We start from the raw sequence: 11,865 nt of genomic DNA on the forward strand, positions 1-11,865 counted from the left end.
GGCAGGGAACCAGATTTCATCAAAGGACATGGCCATAACTCTTATGTCCCAATTATCCTCTCAGTACAGGGCCTTCTATTCATCCTTGATCACCAGAGGTAGGGTGAATGAGTTGACCTTGGGGGAATTGGTCCCCATGGTGCTTGACCAATGCTTCATTGATTATACCTATGACAGTCATCCTAAGGCTTTGATAGTTGATCAAAAGGTAAAAAGTAGTTGACAGTTCGGGAACGAGAAGCTCTCAAAGCATCCCATACATGTAACCAATGTGGCCAAAAAGGTTATTATTGGCGACAGTGCGTCCCCAAAGGAACGTTGAGAGGTCCATTAACCAATTGGCCAATAGTGTTACCGTTGCAACAACATATACTCCCGCCTTCTAGTAGCACGGGGCAAGCACTTCCAACAAGCTTTCTAGCTCCAGATGGAGGATTGCTTGCTTGTTTGAACTTTGTGGTAGCATGACCTACCGAGCAGGTGCAACGGGAGGGGAGTCCTTTATTGAGGCAGGCTTTTAGGAAGTACCTCGAGCCACACAAAGTTGTTCCCGCTGACTCAGGTGGTAGTATGTTATCTGCATGTATTTTGTTTGGACATTGTGACCTGGCAGATCCAAAGGGGGTCTCCTAGTGTTCTATTGCAGCTATTGTTTGATGTTGCTAGAGATCCGGATGGGTCAGTATATTACCAGTGCGGAAACCCAGACACAGTTGATTGATCCTTGTGAGCTATTATATGCCAGTTACCATTGTTATATACCTAGAGGGCTTGATATAGGGGCCAGGAGTAGTAGTCAGCCATGTAGCAGATGGGGGTTGGTCCCCCTACTGCTGGGTCGGTTTTCTAGGGCAGGGGGTTGGCTGTATGCCACCCTACGGATTCGTTGGTTGAGGCTGGGGCTGACCCTATATATAGGGCCCCCTCCCCTCATTTGTTTTCATCTTCTCATGTATTTTTTTACCCAGTGATATAGAGGGCTGTTCTTGGAGATCAATTGTGCAGTTTCTCTCCCTCTTTCTCCTTGTGTGCATTTCTTTGCTGAGTGCTCTCTCACCCATAGTGTGTCTCCATTCCGCTGTGCACTCTCACATCAAGAACCTTGAAGCAAAGTCACGGGGCTCTGGCTGCTCCTTCTGCTCCCTTGTGTGCTGCCTTGCTGGATGCAAAATTGAGGCTCAATTGCCTCCCTTAAATAGGGCCCAAGGCCTCTCAAAACAGCCAACTGGACTGCCTCCTTCTGGCCGACTCAGCCTCCATAAAACTCGCCCCCACCAGCCCTTTATCTTGGGTTGTGGGCAGCTCTTCTTGGTCTGTGTGCCCTCTGCATTTAACTGGGGGCCCAGCCCCTTTTGTAGTGTGTGCCAGCTCCCTCCACTCACCCCATGTATGGGGCTATGGGCTGGCTTATGTGGCCGACCAGAATGGCTGACCAGCTCCATCCCCCACTAGTCCTGTGGGGCTATAAAACCAGGGCACAAGGCCCTTTAATCATTGCAGGACCCAGTCCCCTTGGTCCTGCCCTGATTCAGACCTGGTAGGCTGGCTCTGACCAGCCCTACCAGTCCTCCATCTAGCCGACCATGCTACAGGCCTCCCCTGCCATAAATACGGCACAAATAGGCCCTGTTGCAGGCCGCATATCTTCTCATAGATCCTGCCCTGTGCTGCACATCTACCCCCGGGATACCTTGCCATCATTGTGCTCTTGTGAGGTGCTGCCCATGTGGCAGCCCCCTCTCTCTCTCTCTCTCTTGGGCATCTTCTACCCTAGGTCTCTCTCCCCCATGCTCTCCTCATTTGGGGAATGACATCTGTTGCCATGAATAGTACAGCCGCCATGCCATCTATCAATGGTAGTCAATTGGAAAAGAATGTAGAAAAGATGATGGCTGAGTTTAATGAATTGCAATTGCATTTAGTGCAAGCTTCACCGGCTATTCTGCCCAGAATGGAAACAAGGTTTCACGTGATCACAACAACATCATTTATTTTGAATGCCATGAGAAGGGTCATGTGAGACCTGATTGCCCACAATTAAGAGGAAAAGAGAAGGAAGACAAGCCAGTGGCATTGGCCACAGTAGAAAAGAAGAAGTGTTTGGATGGTTGAAGCGTATGGCTTTTCATACATGTAACTTTGTAAACACACGATCGAAAGAGGACGTGATGTACAGTTAAGGGGATGAATGAAAAGTTTGCTGTTCATTCTAGATAAGGCTCTCTCTCTCTCTCTCTCTCTCTCTCTCTCCTTCCTTCACCCCTGTTTGCATCCCGAGCGAAGAGCACGTACAACATACATAAATGATAATTCAGCTATCACTAGCTCTTTCCTTGGCATATCCTACTCAGTCCTGTATAGCAGCCATAAAACTAATCCACACACCTTGTGAAGCTCCAGGAAGCCCTGCAAATGTCACCATACAACCTGAACCTCATGTCCTACATGCTGCTCACAGGTTTGCTTTCTTCTTGAGCTTCTCCACACCTCTAATAGTGGACCATGTGGCAGCCCACATGGCAGCCTACAATGTTGCCCTCGTGGCTAACTTATGTATGATTCCTTCCACCTAGATTATCCCATATGGCATCCAAACTTGATGCAAACATAGCAAACTCAGAACCGCCCAATCCTACAATCCTGTGCTCTCCTGATATGGGGACTTACATTGCTACTCATCCATTGAAGGAGTTTGGGACTAATGATATTCCCCCAATTATAATCTACTTGCCTCTTAGCTTCCATGTGCCCCTATCCAAAAAGCATTATGATTGATTTAGGGAGCTTGCATTAGCAGCCTTTGCTTCTCCTCCATCGACTACATAAGACATTGAGAGAATGCATCACATGTCTCGAAGTTCTTGTGTGGGTGATAGTTCAGTTTGCAATAGGAAATGAGAACCATGTGCACTTGTGTCTCTTGGTATTGGTTTCCCTATTATGTAAAGTTGTACTCTCTTCATTGGTGTCACAAGCTCATGCTCAAAGAGCAACCAGCCTACACACGAGGTGCAACCTGGTTCTCTGGTGGGGGTGGCGGCACATGTGGAAGATGTCTTACCTTCCATGATGCCCCTGTTCCTAAATTGCATCACTACTAGCCACCTTACATTGAATTGATCAATATTCTTTTATGTGGAGAGAATGTCCTTGCTTTGAGGACTACATGGTTCAGTACCAAATCACTTATCTCCCTCCTTGTACCCCTATCTCCAAGAGCTCATGAAGCATCGAGTGGGCACAAGAATTCCAAAGATATAGAAGTACAAATTAGCCACTCATGAGGTCAAAATTCAACAAGATTTTTTGCTATAAGATTTGGTCCTCCACATATATGAATCTAGACGTATCTCCTATAAAGCCAACCTCATAGTTGGACTGCACCTTTCCATCTCCAAACTGTACCCAAATGGAATTTATGCAATGATCTCAACGCATGGGCCTTTACAACTATTACAATTGTCCTAAGCTTTGTTATTTCTTTCCCCATGACCTAGCTATAGTGGGCACTCATTCAAATGTCCTAAGTCATGGTGGTGTCAACTAGAACCAGCCTCCTCAACATGTCTCCCAAGCTTAAGCATTGAGGGCTACTAGTTAAAGAGGTCCTTGAGCCACAATGCACATTATTAGCCAAACAAAGAACTTTGCAAGTGGCAATCACTCTAGATAAAAGAGAACATAAGGATTTGCAATTCAAAGACTGAAAGAGGCAAAACCACAAACTAATTTTGGATTTACTATATGTGAACCTTTAAAGAAGCAAGCACTTAAGTCATCATAGCCACTGGCCTAAAAATGAATCTTGATTGCTGAAAGGCAGACTGTGGCCCTCTATGTGGTTCTGTAGCTGAATGTGTTTCTGGTTTAGCAGAATGCACAGGGCATGTACAGCCCCCATGACAATTCCCAAATCTGCATCCCAATGGACCATCACTAAGGTACACTGCCATTTTCTTCTACTATGGCGATGCACTTGCTGTACATTCTCCATCTCCAACGCATTTGTGACTCTGTTTTTCTCGATGCTCCATTGGCATCAAACTGTGAGTTATTGTAGCGCCCAAATAAGAGATGTTCTGCAAATTCCCCCCACAACAACGTCAGGTCGGTAAGTTGAAGTAGTTGTGAGAAAAACTTTGAAGACATGATTTGATTATGCTTACCAAGTATGGCAGACAAACCCCGTACATGAGCTCTCCACAAGATTGAAAACCTGGAAGACAAAGCACAAGATGTAAACATCGTGTTGGATGCTTTGACTAAGCTCAAATTAGTAGAAGAGGAGCGACAGCTAGTTCTCACGTTGCGGAGTTCCTCTTTCACAAGACGTTGTTGTGATGATAAGATCCAGATAAGTTTTGGATGATTGACACTCTTGGTAAAGCTGCGTACGTTGTTGTTTACGAGGTTGAGTGGTTGGGACAAAGATTTGCAAGGGAAGAAGGCTTCAGAGTAAGCAAGGAGACCTTGGGCTTAAAGCCCGTCATCCACAAGACCAAACCTACAACTCGTTGGGTGTACAAAAACTCCTCATCACAACCACGTGAGTCTAATGATGGAGCTGATGCCCCTAAATCTTTGAATCTCTAAGGGGTCCAATCCACCGTTCTCCCTAGCTGCACCAATGGACCTCATGCTACAGATTGCCCCAAAGGGATGGAATACCTCCACAGCCTGCACATCATACATTGTGACCAGTCTTCACATTTTAGTTAGCCATGATCAACACACAAATTGGGATTTCAACAGACCCAATGAAAATGTACGGGGGAAGATAGTAGATTTCGGCATGTCCAAGGCCAAGCACCTGAGCTCTGTGTACATGACACAACTTACATGAACACTTAAGGTCAGGCTTCTTTTGAAAGGAATTACCTTTGCTCAATGAAAAAGGAAGTGTTGTAGAAACCAAAGATAAATTCTGGTATCAATCCTTTCTTGTGTCTATCTATGATCCTTCGATTTTCAAAGAAAAAAGAGATTTTCGGAGGTGTCTTAGACCTCTATCATTGATTTTCTTCCTTGATTGTTGGATATTTTAACCACAAAGATGGTCTTACGGAATGGTCAAAGATTATATCTAACTTCAATGTTATTTTAAAGGTAGAAGACCTTGGATTACTTGGTGTTGCTACTTGGATGAGGAAGAAGGGCCCCAATTGTACATAGTAAGTGAAGTTGGATAACATTTGGTTACTTGGATTACTTAGATGAGGTAGAAGACCTTGGAAAATTGAGAAGTCAAGCATAAAGGCCAAGCCATAACACTGCTAAAATATTACATCATCTAAGACAAAGATATTTTAAATAAAGGGATTGAAGCTTAGCCCTGATGCTCTATAACTCATAGCTCAATGTTAGGCCAAAAGTCTAGCATAAAGGCCTAGCCATAATCCTTAGAGAAAACTTGTAGCAAATAGAAGGATTGCAACTTCAACATAATGCCCCACAAATCCTAGCCCATAATCCGTAAGAAAATTACATGTCTCTGGTTATATATGTTGCTTGGCTCCAAGTTTGCGGCTCACAGATAGCATGTTAATCAAAATGATGATGGACTCTTCCCTGCCAATCCTCCATGTTTTTGAATGTTGCCCTCCGCGATGCTAGCTTGGCCTCCAAGGCTGCAATTGCTAGCATAACTTCCTGCAAACACGCCCGGATAAACATTCATGCTGTGTCTACCCCTCTACGACCACTAATACAAACACACAAAAGGGCAAACTCAAAAAAAAAAATCGATATGCATTACCTTGCAGGTTTGAACCTCAAGTATATGTGAAATACCTTGCACAGCAGCTTAAGTTACAGGTTTGCATCCCAAACATCTTCCACCAGGAAGCCTTCAAGACATAGTAGTAGGGTTGATGAGATCTTCAGGTGAGGGAGATTGATGGGCATGGGAGCAAGGTCGATATACTAAGTGGCCCTGAGGATGTAGCAAGATGCTCAGTTTTGGGAGAAATGGGGTCATTTTCAAAGAAATTTGGGTTTTTTCCTCAAATTCTATTTTCCCGCCTCTCCCTTCCCTTCCCCCTTAGTTGCAATGTACAAAAGATTTATTAACCTCAACCAAGCTTCACGCTTAGGCACAAAAGGGGGGGCGACTTTAGGGCGGGTCATCTTGATAGATTTTACTGCTCAAGTGAAGGTTGGTGGATGAAGGCTCCAATGGGGGGAAAAGTTGATTGCCAACTCGGGGATTTCAAATCATGCCCCTCTAACGTGAAGCTTTTCCATTCCCTTGCATATTGGGAGGTCCTTGGATGTGCTGTTTAAATTTGTTAATAGTTGGCTATAGAATAAGAAAATTTGCCAAAAGATTAGAGTGGTGTGGAAGGAAAGCACGCATAATGTGGTAGACCCATGCACGAGGTGATGTTGGGATACAAGATATCCATGGTTTTGCTAAGAGATGGGCCAAGCAAGGAGGAGAAAATTTTCGCAAGGATAATTCTTTGTTGTCTGTAATTCAAGAAAGTCTAAATATGCCTGTAATGCTGATCCCAAGGATGCATATATTTCTACTCTGTTGGTGGAGTGTGAATTGGCCATTGAGGATTTGGAGTTAGCTAAGATTGAAAGTCTAGAATTGTAAGTAGATAGCTATGGCTGAATGTGGCAGACTATCCCTCAAAAATGTTTTTTTAGGCAACCGAAAGAAAGCATATTCGAGAGGAGTTGATTAATAGAGTTCAGAATGGGAATGGAAATCTAGTTACTAGAGTCTAGCAAATTATTGCTGAGAGTTGGTGACTGGAGGCCTACCACAATGCTTAATGTCTCCTATAAATTAAATGCTAAAGTCTTGTCTATCAGGGTGCAAATTGTATGCATGCCGTTAGTGGATAGAGAGCAAATGGCTTCATTAAGGGATGTGGCATTCTAGAAAATTTACGTAATGTGTCTTCAGTGCTTGATTTTGCTTTGGGCTTTGGTCAGAAATGCATTATGCTGGGTGTAGACTTCGATAAGGTATATGATCGAATCTCTTGGGAATTCATCAAGGTGGTTCTTGAGCATTTTGGCTTTGGTGCTGAGCTGGTTAGAAATGTGTGTACCCTTTTTGGCAATGCTTCCACCATATTGTCCATCAATGGAGGTGTTCTTAATAATCAGACAAGTCTATAGTTTTTACCAATGACTTCATGGTGGAGTCAAAACAGAGTGTGGATTGCCTTTTTGATAATGGTGCAATAACATAGAGGAACAAGGAGGTGTGGTAAGCAGAGAACGAGGGTTCAAGCCCTAGTCTCCCCTAGAGGACAATATTTTGAGTTATAAAATAATTTTTTCTGAGATGAACAATGAAAAGGTATATGGAGCACATACACTGTTGGTATCTTACAAAGGAAGTACAATACATGAGCAATGCAAGTGAAAGATAGTAAACACAAAACATAGCCAAGTAGACACACAGCTATTCCATATGGTACGAAGTCATTGGTGTCACCACACCTTGCCTCTTCTCAAAGACCATCTTTTGTTCAAGTCCTGAAAAAGAGGCATTTCCAGTAGCATACAACAATAGACACACCTTGACATATTTTCTTGAGCTAGTTTCTCCTTAGAATCCATTGATCCTCCCTCCACAGCTCAGCAGGGACTAGATTTGAAGGCCACCCCTCAGGGATCCTCTCGAGCACATCCTGCATCATATCCCTTTCCCTAAGGCTAAGCTTCACCCGCCCCTCAATTTGGTCAACAGACAACCAACTAGCCAACTTCTCATCTAAGACATCCTCCCAGACTCTAATTCCCTTCTTAAACAAATTACAAGCCCTCACTACATCATGCAAGCTGAATGGTTCATCTTTGAAGGCAGTTACTTCACCAGATTCTCTTCTTAAGACTTGCATCACCCCTCAGGCCCTGACACCCTTTCCACTCTAGACAACTAGTTCTCGCTTTCTAGTTGAGACTAGACCAACTGCCAAATCGGAACCATACACTAAGGCCAAGAATCTTGAGAAGAGGAAATGATGCCATGAATGCCCATCCCACCTCGCTACTCATCCCAAGCTTCCTTCTCTACCCCAGAGATAGGCAAAATTGCATGGGCCCACTATCAAAGTCATGATATGAACTATCCTTCTGTGTCACGAGCAAGCTCCTTGTCCTTCAAAGATTTATGAGCCAGAATTGTTGACCCACATTTGTGTTTCTACACACAATTGGCAAAGACATCAAACCTGGATTTCTTGCACTCAAACCACAAGCTCCCATCTTGACCACTTTTTTTATTCCTGGAGGAGTACCACTTGTGGTAGCCTTCTCAGGATCACCCTCATGCATGCTTTCTATTTTAGTCTACCACACAACCCCCCTACATTCCAAGAAATAACATGAATACTTTGACCCCCACCCCCCGACTCAGCATCGTTATTACTAGGACAAAACTTGTTTGTATCACAAAAAAAGTTGAACCTCTTCTCTCTACCTGACCCTGCAATCCTTGCAGCCTCCTTGATTCTTTTAAGAAACCCACTTTGCATGAACTTGTTTGAAGTGCTAGTAATTTCTAGATTTGGGCTCTCCTCCGAATTCTTGTCCTTCAGCATTCTCTTTCTATGGTTGGCATCCGAGAGCTCCTCTTCCTGGCCTTCACCATTTGATATGATGATAGCAACTTGCTCATCTTCTTGGGGCCTTTTACCTCTTTCTGCCACCTCTGGCACTCTTTGGCCCAAACTCTCGCTTTTGCTGGAGGTCCTTGAACACGATTCACTATCAGCTTCCACCACCCTAACCTTCCAAAACCAAGGGAAAATGTTTTTTTATGAAATTCACCACATAAGCTGACATAGGAACATCGCATTTGAAGATAAAAAATTGCAGCGACTCTTCCATACAAGGAGTTCAGACCGTGAAGAAGAAATATACGCTACCTCTAGAAAGTGCTCCAACTCAGGCAGCACATCCTTGATCTGTAAGACACATAGGGTCGCATGCTTTTGGCTAGCCTCAAACCTCAGCCTTTAGTTGCACCTCTCTAGCTCTCCTTGCCACCTTTACTTGTAGAAGTTTGGTCGCTTCGTCAATTTCTAGTGGGCCAAGGCCTTAGCATATGACAGTGCATCCACAATATTGACCTCGGTTTCTCATCTGTCTCCACTTCATGATTAGTCACCTCCTTCAAGGTTGAGATCTCGTCGTTTATCTAGGAACTCATTCCACTAGCACATCCACCAGAAGTTGTTCACCTCTTTGTCTCTTTAGGCGGTTTGCACTCCTGTTTGTATCGCATGTCACTCATGCATTGGCCTCAATGCTCCTAGACTTCAGTGCCTCTCTTTCTTACATTCTTTGGCACCAATCTTTATTCTAAATAACCTTTTCATTGGGATTAAAGCTGAGTGGAGGCAAATGGGAATCTAGGTAACATGGAACCTCCAGAATGAATTCCAATGTTTTATAGAATATAGCACTTTGGCGAAGGAAGCAATCAATGTTGCCGCACATTATTTGCTCATGCTGTTGAAGTGCTCGGACCATTGTGCCTTGGATATTCCATTCTACACCAAAGTAGGGTTCGATCATTGGCCAATTAATGACTCGATATTCAACCAAAGTGTGTATGTTGGCTTCCCATTTTTTACGCCGTGGAACTGCATAGAACTTGGGATGGGTTCTGAGACATGGAGGTGCCCGTAAGTACTCCTTTATGAAGATTACATCAGAGAGCTTGGGACGGCACCAATCAGGTTGTGGATCCAACTTGCTAATCCAACCTTCACTAAACCTTCACTAATTTGATGCTGACGAAGGTTGGTAGGAACCATTCACCTCGAGTTTTCATATCAGGATATTTGCTCCGAAATTCCTTGATGGGGTTACTGGGAAGTGGTATCTCATCAAAATCATACCCATCATTGGAACTTGGCATGGGCGTACAAATTGGATTATCCGGATCCTGATATTCAAAATCAAATACTGTGTCATTTTCTGCTGATGGAAGCACTAGAAGTGTCGAAAGTGATGACGGGGTAGGGAGAGAATTGGGGGACATTGGGGAGAAATATGGCAAAGTGATAGTGGCAGAAGGGGGAGCAGAGGGGAGGGGGGGAAGAACTGGGAAAATGGTTTGAGCAGCTTGGTAATACTCAAGGGTAGGATTAGCAAGGGAGGGGAAAAAGCTAGGTGTGAGGGGCTCGTAAGTTTGTGACTATTGGGTTAGTTGAAAATCGTGAGAGGCATGAGCAAAGAGATGATTGAGGGAATAGATGTTAGGATGGAGCTCGTGGAAGGTTAAGAGGGTGGTAGCAGCAAGGGTAAGTGAGGTTATGATGTTGGCTGAAAGAGTAGTTAGATATGGGAAGTTGGATGTGAGATAGGCCTTGTCATCTTCCGACACTTCTTTTTGCTGGTGCGATGGGATGATCAGCCACATGGGTGGGATGTCGGTTATGTCATGCCTTGCAAATAATAGGGATGGCCTTTGTACCAATGGCAACAAACCTGCAATAACCATAAGGGGAGGACTACCCATGAGGTAGACATATGCAATGAAAGCATTCGTCTTGAGTGTTATAAACCCGGCATGTGTAGACATGCAGAAGATATTTTTCTCATCTTCAGACAAGTCTTGGCAAATTATGCGTAGGGTTTTAGTCCCAATGGAACGTTCCTAGTTGATTGTTGGATGAGTAGATATGATCCAGATTTGGAGTTGCTTCCATTGGATAAGCACGCGTGCACTAAGGTGATCTTCCACTTGTAGAGAAGCCACAAGCTCTTGGTAAACCACTATTTTGCATTGTAGTGGGGCGTCATTGGTGTTGTCTTCCAATGCCTCATTGTTGTGCACTAGCAATTGGAGTTCAAGCTTGGAGATGATTATTTTTTGGGAGTGCATCTCATTCATTTTTTCTTTGTATTGATGGTAGATGGTTGTGTATGCCTCTTTAAGCTTTCTCATTTGCAAGGCGCCCCTTGCCTGTTGAGGAATGTCTTCAATGCTATTGGACCATTGGTGGAAGACTTGTGCTTCTGAAGTACTGGCCTCTTGAACTGTAGCAAGTTGGTCTTTTAAGATTCTGCATTCCCTTGTAAGCTCGTCAATGCTGAAGGCACGTACTGCCAAAGATTGTTTCATGTCTTCAAGCTTGTCTTTGCAATCTTGGAGCTCTTCTTCTTTGTGAATTAGAGTGAGTCGAGCTTGTGCCACTACCTCCATTTGTTGCGCATGTGCATATGTTAAGGAGTTATAGTAGATCTGTAGGATTGCCATTGCTTCTACTGCCGCAGTCAGCTATGTTTGACTTTGGTGGAGGTTGGAGGTCACATCCCTTGCTGCCTTCTCTTAAGCTTAGAGAGCTTGGTTCATGTGCACTTCTTCTACCTCCTTCTCATCTATTTGTGCCCGAAGTGCCTTGACCTCTATGGTGATTGCCTGGAATTGGTCTTTGATTTCTGATGCAGTCTGCCTTTCCAATTCTCTTGCATATTCTTCCTTAGCCAAGCTAGTGAATAGTTCTAACATTTGGATCATTTGGCTAGCTTGATGTTGGAGAATGACAGATGGTGATGAGGTCTGGCGATATTGCTGATACAAGTGGTGCCCATGTAGCCATCTCGATGATTCTATAGTACTTGGGGGAGGTTGTTCCAATGGCATTTCAGTCCCTTGTGTACAATAGTCATATTGTTGATCTAGCACTAGCTCCCCTTGTTGCTCATCAACTGGCATGGTGTTGATGGGCGGCTCGAGTGCTGATGTAGTCTCAGGCTCTGGTGTCGATCTTTCCTCAAGTACGGGTGCCGATCTTGTCTCTAGCTCTGGTTATTGCTATTGGTGGAGACTTATTGGTTGCAGTTGTGCATCGAGCTGTAGCATCTCGTGGGGCAATTCCGCAATCCCGA

The 11,865-nt window shown here is 44.2% G+C and overlaps 1 long non-coding RNA gene across 1 annotated transcript; it reads right to left on the reverse strand.

Annotated features, from left to right (window-relative positions):
* Nucleotides 1–3,752: 3,752 nt before the first annotated feature.
* LOC147883222 (uncharacterized) lies at nt 3,753–4,809 on the reverse strand. The gene is made up of 3 exons (XR_015543816.1): nt 4,306–4,809; nt 4,167–4,216; nt 3,753–4,079 (listed from the first exon to the last, which is right to left on the reverse strand). It is a non-coding gene; the product is annotated as an uncharacterized LOC147883222 (long non-coding RNA).
* Nucleotides 4,810–11,865: the final 7,056 nt, after the last annotated feature.

This window comes from Dipteris shenzhenensis, chromosome 28, assembly GCF_047967505.1.
Source record: "Dipteris shenzhenensis isolate YYH24624 ecotype China chromosome 28, Dip_SZ_1.0, whole genome shotgun sequence".
Lineage (NCBI taxonomy): Eukaryota > Viridiplantae > Streptophyta > Polypodiopsida > Gleicheniales > Dipteridaceae > Dipteris > Dipteris shenzhenensis.